General features: G+C 35.3%; 1 protein-coding gene and 1 long non-coding RNA gene across 4 annotated transcripts in view; one reads left to right on the top strand and one right to left on the bottom strand.

Moving 5' to 3' along the window:
• LOC147842616 (uncharacterized) overlaps positions 1-14,853 on the bottom strand; it is a 1,013,036-nt gene that overhangs the window by 165,471 nt on the left and 832,712 nt on the right. The window lies entirely within an intron of this gene.
• Positions 1-14,853, top strand: part of rnf220b (ring finger protein 220b) — a 147,393-nt gene that overhangs the window by 5,981 nt on the left and 126,559 nt on the right. The window contains exons 4-5 of one of the 3 annotated variants that reach the window (XM_087264475.1): positions 11,795-11,930; positions 12,039-12,157. The gene's annotated coding sequence lies outside the window, so the exon portion shown is untranslated. Of the gene's footprint in view, positions 1-11,533; positions 12,158-14,853 lie in introns of those variants that run through there. The other 2 variants (XM_087264476.1, XM_087264477.1) reach the window with 2 other exon arrangements.

Raw genomic sequence — 14,853 nt, 5'->3', positions numbered from 1 at the left:
ATGTGCTATAGGTGCTTTGGGTAAACAAAATTGGCCATAGTGAAGTAATATGTTTGTATAAATGAGAGTGTATAGGTGTTTGCCAGTGCTGGGTTGCAGCTGGAAGGGCATCCGCTGCATAAAACATATGCCAGAGTAATTGGCAGTTCATTTCACTGTGGTGATCCCTGATAAATCAGGGAATAAGCCGAAGGATAGTGACTGAATTATCATGGCTCTTTATCTTCTGGTGTTATCTTATTAACTTTTGCTTTATATCAGTATAATGGCTGTATCTCATAATGGCAACTATATCATTTTTGCACTTACTTTGCCATCATTTCGAATTTTATCACAATTTAAGGTTTTTATGTCATAATTAGGACGTTTTATCTTATAACTTTGACTTAAATTTAATAACTTTCAACTTTTAAATCTCACCTCATCACTATTTTTACTTACTTTGTTTAACTTTATTCCCACAACATTGGCATTTATGTTTAAAATAATGACATTTCGTCTTGTAGATTTTAATGCAATTTTTTTTTCTCAATATTTGGACTTGAAGCATAAATTTGTCATAAATGTCAGATTTTTTTGATCGCTTTAAATGAGCTCCTAAAGAAAATTTACAAGCAAGTCTCCATTTTATCCTTTGAAAAATTCACTGTCCATTGTCAGGCCATTACCAAATGATTATTAAATAAGGGTATAATTTGCAATTTTCATATTTTTTGAATATTTGACTTGAATTGAATGAGGGCAGAGAGGAGAATTAGAGCTTTAAGAAAGGCTCATAAAGTCTTATTAAGACTGATTTGGAATTAGTTTAATGATGTCTAATAGAGGGCGCAATCACACATTTAATGCAAAAATCCCTTTTGGCACAGTGCATAGAAATGAGTCAATTACGTATTCATTAGAGACACAGGCAGACTGTAAGTGCCATTTGAAGTGTTGGTCTTGATACCACTGTTTAAAAAGCTATAATACAATCTGGCTAAATATAAGTCTGGGAGTTTGGGAACTTAAGACTTCAAATCTAACTATCTTTTAAGCAACCTCAATTTGAGAAAAATGTATACAAATATCTTGGATTCCGCTGACACAGAGACAATAAACATATTATTTTGTTTTTCACCGAAATAGCTTTGGAACAATACTTACAAATGTCAATTTTGAATAAGTGATGGGATGTATTTATTCAGTTATGTGCAACAAGGACTAAGAATAGACTGATTTTTCTGTTTTTGAAGAGCGTGGTGTGTTTTGTGCACTTTAAAACGCCTTCAGGTCACACTCCTTCCCTCTCTTTTCTCATTCTTTGTCACTTTTTCTATTCCTTTCTCATTGCCCCTCCCCTGCCTTCTCGCGCTGTCACCCTTTACGTTGTCCGTCGGCGGCGCACACAATTACAGGCTCTGATTGCTATCAGCCAAGGTTGGGGGGCTTACAAATTAGGGGATAAATAGGATTTCCTACATGCTGGATGGCAAAGGCCAGAGAATGGTAATGAAAAACTATACATCACAATCAGCGCGACAATCCTATTCATACAGCCTGGCATTACACTCACTCTTCATAATAATAGCCAAATGACAGTCACGGCCGTAAGGCAGCAGCGAGACGCTCTCCACAACTATAAGCATCTCCCATCTGAACAACATCTATGCCTGGGCTTTATTGTTATGGTGCGGTGTGATGCCATTTGCACTGTTTTTGAGAGATCTTGATTTATTTCTTCATTGTCACCTCCTGCGAGTTTACGGGTGGCCTTTTTTGCCTGCATTTTTCTTGGGGTTTATTGAAATATAGGAGAATTTGAGCTGGATTTTTATGATTTAGGACTGTTGGAAAATGTCTCTGTCTCTTTGGGAGAGGAATATTTCTGTATGGCGATTTTAGGTTAAAGTCTGTTTCATTTATAAACATTTGGAGAGCTTGTTTGTCACCAGTGCACCCTGAAACATGCAAAGTATGACAAAAAGTTAACTTTTTACACTGTTCTGCACATCTCCTGTGGCTTATTTTAAGCTTCAATTTGCATTGCAGAGCCCTAAAACTTAACAGACAGAGAGCAAAGTTAACCACTCTTGTTTCTCTGTCATTCCAGCTGAGGGACAGACATTCTCAAGTAGATGAAGACTCATTTACTTCCACAATCAGTCGCAGAAGAGCCAATCTGTCCCACAACACACACACATACACACAATTCTGAAGCACAGAGGTTGTCAGACTGCTGTAGGACTGAATCCACAGACCCACTCAGACCACAATTACTTGCGCTATAATGAGAAACTCGAGTCTGCCCACTTCAGTATCAGACTGCCACTAGGAGGAGATGGAGTCAATTAGAATGCATTGCACTGACAATGCAAACTCATTCAGTTAGCCTGCCTATTGACAACCTATCATGGCATCCCTCTGAGAGGATGTTGCAGTAATTGGCTCTATTTTTATTTTTGGTAGTCAGTGGTCTGAGGAGCATCACAAAATGTTTTCTGCTCAGGGCATCTCCTCACACTTGTGTAATTTCTCCCGACTTGTGATTTGGTGAAGTTTGTTAGCTTTGCTGAGCCCCTCTGAATCTGTTTTAGTTGACCTTTTTGAGGATTTTCCATTTGTATTCTTGCAACTAGTGGTTTATTGAAATATTTTTCATTAATTATCAAATCTTCTATGAGCAATAAGTAGAAAGACTGAATTGCTGATTTATTCTAAATGTACTCTCTTGATCTTGCCTTAATTTTCAGCTTACAACAACAGGATTTACAAGACCATTTATGGCCCGTATTCACTGACTGGTACAGTATGATTACGGGTCGGTAAGTGTCACGATTATCAAGCTTGCGTTTCCACTGCTAATAGGTTACCAATGGTACTCTTTTCTTTTTGGGCGTGGTGTACCACAGAAAGTTTCAGTTGATGTCATTCTCACTCAAGGAAATGTCAAAATAAAGCTGTAAGGGTCGTTCACATATCATATGAGAAGCACTTCTCACAAAACAGATGCTTTATACACATAAATACGTGTGTATGAATGTTCATTACTAACCTTTCTATGAACATGATTTGATTATAACTGCAGATCAATGATGCGAAATAGCCTACTGTAACATCTGCATTTATATAAAATAAATAAATAAATCTAAACCTTTACAGTCTCTGATATACCAATTAAAGAAAAACTACACACAGCATACATTAAGTCCTTATTTGGGTTCAAAAACAACACACAACATATAACCCACAGTCAGAGCAAACTTCTCATCAGTCTCTTTAATCTTCACCAGCACATGTAGCTTCTTGTTAGAAAGTAATTAGGTCATTCAGAATTCATAATAGCCAAAAAGGTGATGATTTGTTCATGTTTTAGGTTGCTGAAACAATCATTTGCTCCGTTGTTTTTTTTCATACGTCAGTCTTGGGTTTGTCCGTTTCTGAAAGGATGTCAGAAGCACTTCAATAATCACGTGCACGTTATTATTATTATCAGCTCAAGAAGTGGGTTATTTCAAATATACACGCATGGGGAACGCGCGAGAGAAAGCGAAACTGTTTGCGCTTTAGACGGCCTTGTAAAAAACTACGGGGCATTGGGTAGATTCTGCTATTCTTGGCTTTGTGGCTGTCTTTCAAAGACGACGACAGACGAGTTTGTTTGAGCTCGGGTCGATCATGGCTTGTTGTTATGTGTATATATTATTATGGTGTAATGTCTCGGCTGTGTTTTTAAAAATGGTGGTTCCTTTGTTTTCATTCTCCTGGCTTGTTGCACGAGCGAATGACATATCTCTGTAAACCAATAGCATTCAGCTGTGCATCTTGCTTCGCCTTTTGGTACCCTTTTGTTTTGTTTTGCAAAGGGTACCCAAAAAGTGGTTTGGTACGGTTCGCTTTTAGGTACCTTTTGACAACGGAAATGGCTATAAATGCATACTCAACCAAACCGTACCAGACCACTCAGTGGAAACCAGCCATTAAAATCTAAAAATTGGCCCTAGAACGAAAAGTTTTTATCTTATTTGGAAGGGTTGTGAATATTAATGAGCTCTCCTCTAATAATGCTCTGAGCTCATGTCTGATGTTCACACATGATGTACTCTGAAATACATACAGTATGTGCAAAATATTCACACTTCAGTTGTCAAACATATTTTAACAAACTGCGTAGATAACTTGTCAAATGACAATCGTTTCAACTAAAGTGGAGAAGAGGTTCATGTTGGGCAAATGAGCTATCTGCTATCAATTGAGTCTGCAATCCCAGTAATGCTGTCGACTTATGTGTTGTGGATGAAATATAGGCTAAATTATAATTATACTAAAATGTCTGTTAGTACTAAAATGTACTAAATGTGCATTAACACTTATATAAAGCAGTGTATCTGTGTCTGTTGCCTCATTACAAACATACAGATGTGTCTGTTGCCTAATTACAGCATTCACAAAATATTTCACAAGACACATGTTAAAATAACAAGCGATACAGTTAAACAGACCTTATACCTCTCTGGAGAGGTGCTGAGTAAACTTGTAATTCGTCTTTCCCAAACTTTGCATTCTGACAAGCTGTAAACAGATACAGTATGGCTGCCTGCTTCCTTCTGTTCCTTTAAGCCTCTCCAAAATAAGAGTACCACATTCATAGGAAATTATAAAAGTTAGCTATTCTTTGAAAATAAGAGGAAATTACTCACCCTGCTGCTTCAGATGTATGACTTTTTTCCTCAGATAAACACAAACAAAATGTTTCAGTCCATAAATTGGAATTGTACAGGATTTCTTGAAAAATCATGGACAAATTTAATACATTATATATAATTAATATATTATTATATAATACATAATTAATATATTATACATAATTTCACTCACAAAGATATTGATTTATCAACAGCATATTTACTGTCATTTTGTACTGTTTTTGTAGTGTGATCTTTTTTAACATTATGTAAACTTGTAAAGTTGAGTAATTTTTCTCAATGTTTTTTGGCCTATGCTTATCTAAAGATACCATGTTATGAAAGTGTTTCCCTTTAATGAAAAACCAGATTATTCACCTCAATAAAAAACATATTTAAATCATCTGAATATTTTATCCTCTTTAAAATTCATTATAGTCCATGTGCCATTTACTATATATAAAAAAATAATCAATGAAAAAAAAATAAAAGTAGTGATTTTGCCTATTTAGAGTATAGGGGCAGGGTGTTTCAGATTTAGAGAGCATTTGATTGGCCTGAATATCTTACCAAAAGCTAAAGTGCATGTGATTCATCAAAATCTTTGATCCATGTTGGCAGAAGTGTGATCCAAAGTTTTCAATGAATATATTTGCAGCATGCAAATATGTCATTGTTTTGTATTTAGACAGTGTAAAAAAAAAATCTGTTAATCAGATATTAACAGTTTTTTTTTGTTTTCTTACTGTTTATTTACAGTTTGTAATTGCATTATTGCTCCTTTATCTCTGCTCTGTTGATTTTTGATGCTGAAAATTCAACAGTTGCACTTTGTTACAGTTGCAACAAGTTGTAACAAAGTGACATTTTTTGACATTTTAGTAATTTGAAACAATATAAGCAATAATATATAGAGAAATAAGTCTGTAAAATAACAGAAAATGCACTGGCAATTTATTAAAGGGTTTTTGTACCATAATAAACAACATCAACTCAGACAATATATCATTTTAAACTGATAAAAATGTTAATAAAAGTAACTGTTTTCTATTTTTTTTATAATGAAAAGCATAAATAAATGTTGAAAAAATAAAAACATGAATCACAAAAAAACCTTAAACTGCTAATTTACGGATGTTATTTACAGTGCAGATACACTTAAGGCAATAATACAAGCCAAAAAAAAAAAAGCAGTTTTGTATACTTGAAGACTTTTTAAACCATTGAGGCCCCCAGGTCGGTCCTGGTCTCCTGGTGTAGACTCAAAGCTTTATTTTCATTTCTGTTCCTCCTCACTAATCCAGTATTCTACTTGAGGGATAAAAGATTCCACCGATTTACTTTTTGGGAATCATCTGATTATGTGATGATAAAACAGTTGCACCTAGAGCCTCTTTAGCTTCTGGCATCCTCTAGAGAGATCAATCACATTTGATCAAATTCTCAGAGATAAAGGGCACACAGACACACACACACACACACACACACACACAAACTTTTATAGTTTATCACAAGGTGACAAGCAAGTCGACAGCATTTTGATCAATACTTTGAGGAGTAATAGGTGACATGGGACAATGGCCCGCATTTTCCCTTGTGAGGCCACAATACATGTAGGCTGAGGAATCTGATGCCACGCTTGAGAATCTGATGGCATGAGACACAGTGATGGAGATAAAGCGAAGATAGCAAACGCATCTCCAGGTGGGATTTTTTAATCTTGGACAGCAGAGGGATTTTGTAAAAGCCATTATCACCACTACAGATAAACGTGCTTATCTGACTGTTTGTATTTGTGCGTAGTGTGTATATGCGTAAAATAGATTTATTTATGAGTCAAAGTCATTTGAATTCTTTTGTTCTGAGAAAGAACGTCATATCTGCCATTTTGATTTTCCAGATTGATTGCAATTCAATTTTGATTTTCAAAACAAGACCAGTCATTTACTCTCATTAACTCTGCAACAAAGTATTTGGTGTGTTTTTGAATTTGGCTGTGTTGTGAAGTGATTTCTAGTGATTTAGTCATTTTTATATGTTGTTGCATTCTGAATAATTGTAGAATTTTCCCATATTTTGTTGGATTGTAAATATTTGCTGCACGTTTTTCGGTTTTGTTGCATTGTGACAAATGTAGTCAAATTGCTAAGATATTCAGTCTCGCTTTTTTAAGGTACAATTCTTGCTATTGCAAACCATTAACTATGACTTAAAGCTCAGTAAACTTTTTAACTATTTATTTATTTATTATAATTTTTTTTAATGTAAAGCCTAACCAGGGACGAGGGCTGCAAATTAGCTTTATGCTATATGCCCTATGTACACAACATCGGTTATCTTTGTATAACAATGTCAAGTGTATTGTCCCTTTAAAATAAACAAGCAAATAAAATGTGTCATCCTGCTGGAAGTAGCCATCAGAAGACGGGTACACTGTGGTTATAAAGGCATGGATATGGTCAGCAAAACAATACTCAGGTAGGCTGTGGCACAGACATGTTGCTCAGTTGGTGCTAATGACCCCAAAATGTGAGAAGAAAATATCCCCTACACCACCAACACCAGCCTGAACAATTGATACAAGGCACGATGGATCCATGCTTTCATGTTGTTGATGCCAAATTCTGACCCTATATTCAAATGTTACAGCAGAAATTGAGACTCATCAAACCAGGCAACGTTTTTCCAATCTTCTATTGTCCTATTTTGGTGAGCCTGTGTGAATTGTAGCCTCAGTTTCCTGTCCTTAGCTGACAGGAGTAACACCTGGTATGGTCTTCTGCTGATGTAGCCCATCCGTTTCAAGGTTGGATGTGTTGTGCATTCAGAGATGCTCTTCTACCTCGGTTGTAATGAGTGGTTATTTGAGTTACTGTTGCCTTTCTATCACCTCAAATCAGTCTGGCCATTCTCATTTGACCTCTGGTATCAACAAGGCACACAGGACTGCCGCTCACTGGATATTTTCTATTTTGCAGACCATTCTCTGTAAACCCTAGAGATGGTTGTGTGTGAAAATACCAGTAGGTCAGCAGTTTCTGAAATACTCAGACCAGCCCGTCTGGCACCAACAAACATGCCACATTCAAAGTCACTTAAACCACCTTTTTTCCCCGTTCTAATGCTCGGTTTGAACGGCAGCAGATCGTCTTGACCATGTTTGTATGCCTAAGTTTTGACCATGTCTGCATTGAGTTGCTGCAATATGATTGGCTAATTAGAAACATGAACATTGTAGCTGAAATATAGCCAAATTAATCTAATCACAAGCTTTTAAATCTAAATTACATTGACTGTGTTATTCTGTTATAGGAGTACAGTATCTAACTACTGTAAATATTAATTACCTTGGCATATTTAATATAAGGTCTTAATACGCTGGTTTTGTTCTTCACCAGTTTTGACCAGCACATGCTGTCAATACATCTCAGTGAATCATTATTCCATCAGCAGTGAGCAGAGAGAGTGCATGCATGTGTGTAATGGACTGTGGGCAGGGCCAGAGATGAGACTTCTTTCTTGGGGTATGTTGGCTCATAGTCTTCATCATATTGTCCCAACAGAGAACTGACTCATCCATCAGTTCTCTTCCTGCTCATCCATCACAAACCACCAGCATGCAACTGCAAACACACACACACACCTGGCTTGCTTCTAAACCACAAGAACCAGTGGAGAACAGCAGGGATTGCTTAATGTCACACTCGCTCACTTTCACGCTCTCATTCATGTGTGGTGAGATGGATGCAATCGTTATAAATCGTTCTCCTCAAACTGGAATGGGATGTAAACATACTCCCTTCACTTGCGAGGTCAGTATGCAGCCAGTGGCTTGTTCAGAAAAGTTTTACAGTGCTGTTGGCCAGCGTCACCTCGGCTGCCCCACACTGCCAGAAATCGATCCGCCAAAACAGTGCACTGAAGAGATGAGCGAACTGGCTAATTCACTATTGATCTGGACATGGAGCGATACTTCTCCCTCCTCAGTTGTTATGGAGTATCCGTTATGGTTCAGTTCTCGAACCGGAGCACACACAAAAAAAGAGATGGTTGTGTCCAGCGCTGTAGCTCCTGATGCTGTCAAGAGTGTCTGATGGAATCAGCTCTCTAGTTCACACCTGAGCTCAGGATTTTTGCTTTAATGTTTTTGTCAGCAACATATATATATTTTTTTAAATATTAATATTTTTTATTAAATTGAAGTGACGGTAGAGACATTTGTAGTATTACAAAATAGTTTTTAAACAAAACATATTCTCTTGAGCAATTTATTTTTAAAAAGTTCACTTGTGATAATTTATAAAAAAATATTGTAATATGAATACAGTTTCTCTAGATAAGTTGTAAAACTGTTTGGAAGGAAGTTATAATTTTAGATTGATTGGGATGATTCATAGGCACTCAGGCCCGGATTGGCTAATCGGGAGGACCGGGAGAATTCCCGGTGGGCCGGTCCGTTTTTTGGCCGCGAGGGCCGGTGTCCCTAGCTCCAGAATCTGTCGCTCTCAGCAGTCACACTTTTTAAAAATAATTTATTTATTTACTTAACCACAGCCTTCTTATTCATTATTTTACCGCAGCTCTGCTCTTTTTATCTATTTTCTCGTAGCCTCGTGAGCAGGATGCAGCCTGCAGGTTAATGATGATATAACTAGATAAGTCACCATTCAATGTTCAGCTGTTGTGGCACAGTGGTTAGCACATTAGTTTACGACGCTGGCAACCTGGGTTTGGTCCTCGTCTAAGTAAATTTTTTTTTTAAATTTTTTATTGTTAAGACATATAATACTGTAAGGGTTGTTGAACATTTGAAGTTCTAAAACAGCTGTTTTCTCAAAAAAAAAGACGTGATAGTGTAATTAGAAACAAATTAGAAATTTTTATTATTATTAATAATATTATTTTAATATAGTCAGTGGTGAACTGAGGTGGGCCGGTCTAAGGCTTGAAACTCCAGGGCTGAAAAAGAGTCCCACTCCGTCCCTGTAGGCACTGCATAAAATATAACAAACAATCTACAAGCATGGATCAATTCAATAAAAAAAAAAATATATATATATATATATGCCACTTAAATTTTAATGTTTTATTTTGTTTTACAAGAGGTAGACCTCGAATGAACTGGATAGACTCACTTAACCCAGCATTCCAAAAGAGAGGAGTAGACCAAAATGCACAGAAACTTTGTTCAGGAATAAGTAAAGCAAGTAAATTATTGTTTTCCGAAGAGTCGAAATGTAAAAAGGTATACAGTAATTCAATATGTAAAATAATACTGCATAGTCTTCGTTTTATAAACAATTCAATAAAATTCATTAAGTCACAGACGGTACATTTTCTTGTGCCTGAATGTTTTTAAAATCTTCACATAGTCACAGGCCTCAAAAAACACTTGCGAAATGACAAAGTATAATCCAGACTCAACTTTGCATATACTGTACTCACAATGTGATTATTGCGAATGATCACATTGCAATATCGATGCTGAAACGATATATTGTGAAGCACTAACTTAGATGTTTTTGTGGTAACTTATTGGAAGCATTTTCCGCAACTGCCCCTTTGCAGTAACTTCAGTAATCACATCTAGTGATTTACAGTAGCTGGGCCCTACTGCAATTTCATTTAAAAGTAAAATAGCCTTACCACAACTCTTTTAATGTTTATATACATGTTTTTGTTTCGGCTAGAATAAAAGCAGTTTTTAATTTTTTTAAAACTAATTAAATAATTCAGGGGGCTAATAATTCTGACTTCAACTGTATAGAGGCAATCTTGTGTAAACTTTCCTTTTATTTATTTATTTGTTGTTATTGGTTGCTGTTTTCCACAGTAATAATCAACACAATACCATGTTAATACAGATGTGTCACAGTTTCATCAACATGATCTACCCCAATGACCCCATCTGTGTTAGGTGATGACACACTGTCTACAATAATTAGGAGCGTGTCACGATTATATACACAGCCGTCCACAACACAGAGACACGCTCACCTCTGACACTTTACAGACAAACCTCAACACATAGCTTAACATCCTAGAGGTGAGGATCAACATCATCTCCCACTGGAAGCCTATTAAACATTCTTTGGGGATTGTCTCCATTGCCGTTTTTAGTCTCAAAGGATTATTTAGTTGCTTTGTCAGCAGTGGGTTTTAAAGGGGTCATGAACTAAGAAATCAAAATTTGCTAAATCACTGTACAGTAAAAGCATCAAGTTAGTTGTTTCAGAACACAGAACATTCTTGTTAGTCTAAAATCTGATGAAGAGTCGTGTGGCTCAAAACGTTACATGTTTTGTGTCTGCCTTTTTAATTTAATAAATTTGTATTTTTGGAGCTTTGGTCTTGCCGCCTTTGATGAATGTCACATTTTTTAAATTAAAAACAATAACAAATTCCTGTTTTTTCTAATGATATAATGAAATCTTCTAATGACATCTAATGACATAATTTTTCTAATGATGATGTAAAAATTTTTTCTTTATTCTAAATCTTTAGGAAATATTTGTGGTTATGATGACCCGACATCCGGCAAGCTATTTTAGCTAAAAATAATGCTTAAAATGTCCCTAAAATGCTGTATTGAAATCTCATAATTAAATAGAAAATGAGGTGTATATCTGTAAAACGGTCCAAGTTTGGAAAAAAAACCCACCCCTTTCAACAGAATGTCTACAGGTCTGACATAGATAAACATACTGCTAAACTTTGGAAAATCTTGAAATAAGTGAAAAGGCCAGCCATTCAGTTGCCAATCCATGCCTATTTAAACTGTGTGTTCTAATGAGGAGGGTTTAAACGGTGCAGAAAAATAGCCTGTTCTATAATTTACTTTTTTTTTCTCCATTTAATAACATTATTTAGATAACATTGTAATTGGACTTAAAACAACAAAAAAAGCAGTTCAAAAGCATTTAAAGTCACACAGCATAACTAAAAAACTAGTTTTTACTGCTTTTGTCCTTTGAAAGTTGGTGAAACGGTGTAATATTCATTCTCAGTCTGTAAACACAAGCTCGCTCTCTCTCTCTTTCTGTCCTGCAGCATTCGTCTTTGCATCTCACCTCCGCCCTTCTTTCTCCAGTGTCACCTCTATCACAGTCTAATTGGAATTCTGTCACCAGGTAAATGCTTTGTGACCAGTTAGTGACAGGTGAGTCGTCCCGCCACGCGAATCCGGGAGACAATCACCGTCAGCTGGACAGCGGAGAGCGGGACAGAGGTATAAGAGCCAGAGGGGGGCCGTGCTCCATCAGGACAGTAAGAGCCAGTGCCGAATGCCAGTGTGCCTGTAATAGACTGTGTGACTGACTGACTGGATTCATACTAACCGTATTCCTACTCATTTCCCTTGCCAATTAAATGCAGAAGATGTGACGCCTCGCTACTTTTTGCCGGCCTCCCCCTCAACCGACCAAATATCCTGGACATGGGATAACAGGAGGCACTGCATGTGCTCCTCTCTGTTCTGGATTTTCTGGGGCCTGGTATGACTTGCATTACACCCACAGGGCAGAAAGAGGAATCATTGTTTTTGTTTCTTTTTTAACAGAAGCAGGAGAAAGAATATGTCATTATTTGATCATTTCTATATACACTAACAAATTTTAAGCCAGTACAGCATGTAAAACATAATACATATTTCCTTTCGCTTGTTCTTGTTCACTTAACTTTTGAAAACATCACCTGCACTGACCTAAAATGTCTGAAGATGAGTGAACAAAAAAACTCTTGGAAATTGGTTCCAAGAAATAGTACATTATCAGAACAAAAAAAACAAAGTTCAGTTTAAAAAAATAAAAATAAAACAGAGACAAATGTTAACAAAACATTTATTCGACAGAACTAGAATCAGGACAGGAGGTAAAATAGCAATAATGGTAAACAAGACAAGGTCCAAACATGGCAGGACAAAACAGGGACAAATGCTTTGCAATGCTTCACAGGAAAAAACAAGACTCAGAAAAGAGTCTGTGTGAACAAGGTGTCTTTATAGTCCAAGTAATCAGTCCATTATGAGCTTCCAGCTGTGTATGTGTGTAATCAGGAGACCAGAAACTGATTCCTCCATTTGAATTATAGTTATAGCATTTGATTTTTCATTTAATCTCATTTAATTATTACAGAATTTAACTGAATTGACCAAGAAAATAAATATCAAATACGTTTGATTTCTCTTTTGAGAATGCATTTTGATTTGTTATTTGAGCATTTGAATTTTCATTTTATTTTGTTAGGAAAAAAATTCCATACATGTATGCCTAACAGTTAAAGTAACAAAGTAACAGTCTACATGTGCTAAGAGTTTCTTTTTTAGAGTGAACTAGGTAAATTTAACATGTAAATTCATATTAAAAGTCTTTCTGCAGCTGTTCCCTCCACCGACCTTCCTTGGTTGAACTTGCAAAGTTTTTGTTCACAAAAATAACTTTTAACTTAAAGAAATTTTTTTTGATTCAGTTTAAGTAAGCATGTTAAATGTAGTTGTACAGACATTTTTACTGATTTTTACCAAACCAAAAAGAAAAAAAAAAGTAGTTTAAACTTTTTTCAAGTTGTATTTTTGACAGTGCAGACTGTATATAAATACACTGTAACTCTGCTAGGTCTGCTCAGTGCTGTTTAAACCTGAATTGTAAAAGTGCTTAAAAATTAAAAAGTTTAAATTATACACTTTAACTAGGTTTAATTATTACAGCAGGGTTATTATACTTAACTAAAACTATAAAACTAAAGTTTTTGTTTCTTGAAATAAAAGAATCTTTATTGAAAGAATTTAAAACAATAATTGGTCAGTGTTGTAGAGATTAGTTTAGTTTAATAATATTAAAGCTGATATTTGTAAAAGAATGTTAAATGTTGCACTGGCTTGCATGGTTCGGTATTGTGGAGCTGCTTTCGCATCGATGGATTTGCTCTTTAGTGTTTGGACTCTCAGCAGTGAATATTAAACCACACTGAACTGAACTGAACTGAACTGAACTTAAACTCTGAAAACTGAACTGACACTGTTTCAATTCACTATAATTTTCTTTGTGAAGCTGCTTAAACACAATCTACATTGTAAAAGTCCTATAGAAATAAAGATGTATTGAACTAAATATAATATTTTTACAATAACACTATTGTTAAAGAATGTTTGTGCAAAAAAGCCTAAAATCCACACAATCCGTTTCATTTAATAAAAAAGACAGAAAATGTCAAATTATTTACATAGAATGTTTTTTTTATAGAATGTCTGAAATAAATTATCATACACTAACAATTTTTTGAGGTGTTTACAGAACCACTGACAGAATTTAGAGAGCTATTCTGTCTGAATTAATACCAATAAAGAATACACTAAAGATTAACTCATTTATTCCCAAATAGTTTGATTTGGTTTCTGGCTAAACTAAAAGTATAGTTCTCTTGGTGCAGAAGAATCTGACAAAATTAACATTTTCCAACATTTTGGTAACACTTTAAGCAATGATTCACCCTATTAAGGCTTACCTATCTATTATTAAGATATTAACTGTTTATTAGTACATATAGAGTATGTCTCAGTCTAAAACTCTAATCCCACCCAATACCTAAAGTACTACATAACTAACTAGTAATAAGCAGCTAATTAGTAGTGGATTGATCTAAAAGTTATAATTAATAGTTTGTTAATAGTAAGAGTTGAACCTTTAAGTGTGACAGATTTCAAAACCAGCACTATTTTTGTTGTGCTGTTTTAAATAGATTAACCCAACTACCACCTTACTAATTATTATTAAGCAGCTAAATAGCAGTGGATTGATTAAAAATCATAGTTAAGGGTTCGTTAAAAGATAGCGAGAGTTTAACCCTAAAATAAAGTGTGTCATATTTCGATACCAGAACTTTTTGTTGTGCTGTTTTAATTAGATTAACATAACTACTACCTTACTAACTATTATTAAACAGCTAATTAATAGTGGATTGATCTAAAAGTCTTAATTAATGGTTTGTTATTAGCAAGAGTTTTAACCCTAAAATAAAGTGTGCCAGATTTCAAAGCCAGCACTATTTATGTTGTGCTGTTTTAATTAAATTAACCCAACTACTACCTTACTATTAATAAGCAGCTGGTTAGTTGTGGATTGATCTAAAATGGTTTGTTAACAGTGAAAGTTGAACCTTAATTAAAAAGTGTGTCAGATTTCAATACAGAACT

The sequence above is a fragment of the Danio rerio genome, chromosome 8 (assembly GCF_052040795.2).
Source record: "Danio rerio strain M-AB ecotype USA chromosome 8, GRCz13ab, whole genome shotgun sequence".
In the NCBI taxonomy this organism is placed as follows: domain Eukaryota; kingdom Metazoa; phylum Chordata; class Actinopteri; order Cypriniformes; family Danionidae; genus Danio; species Danio rerio.
Note: the sequence above shows the minus strand (reverse complement) of the source record. Positions and strands in the feature narration are given on the sequence as shown.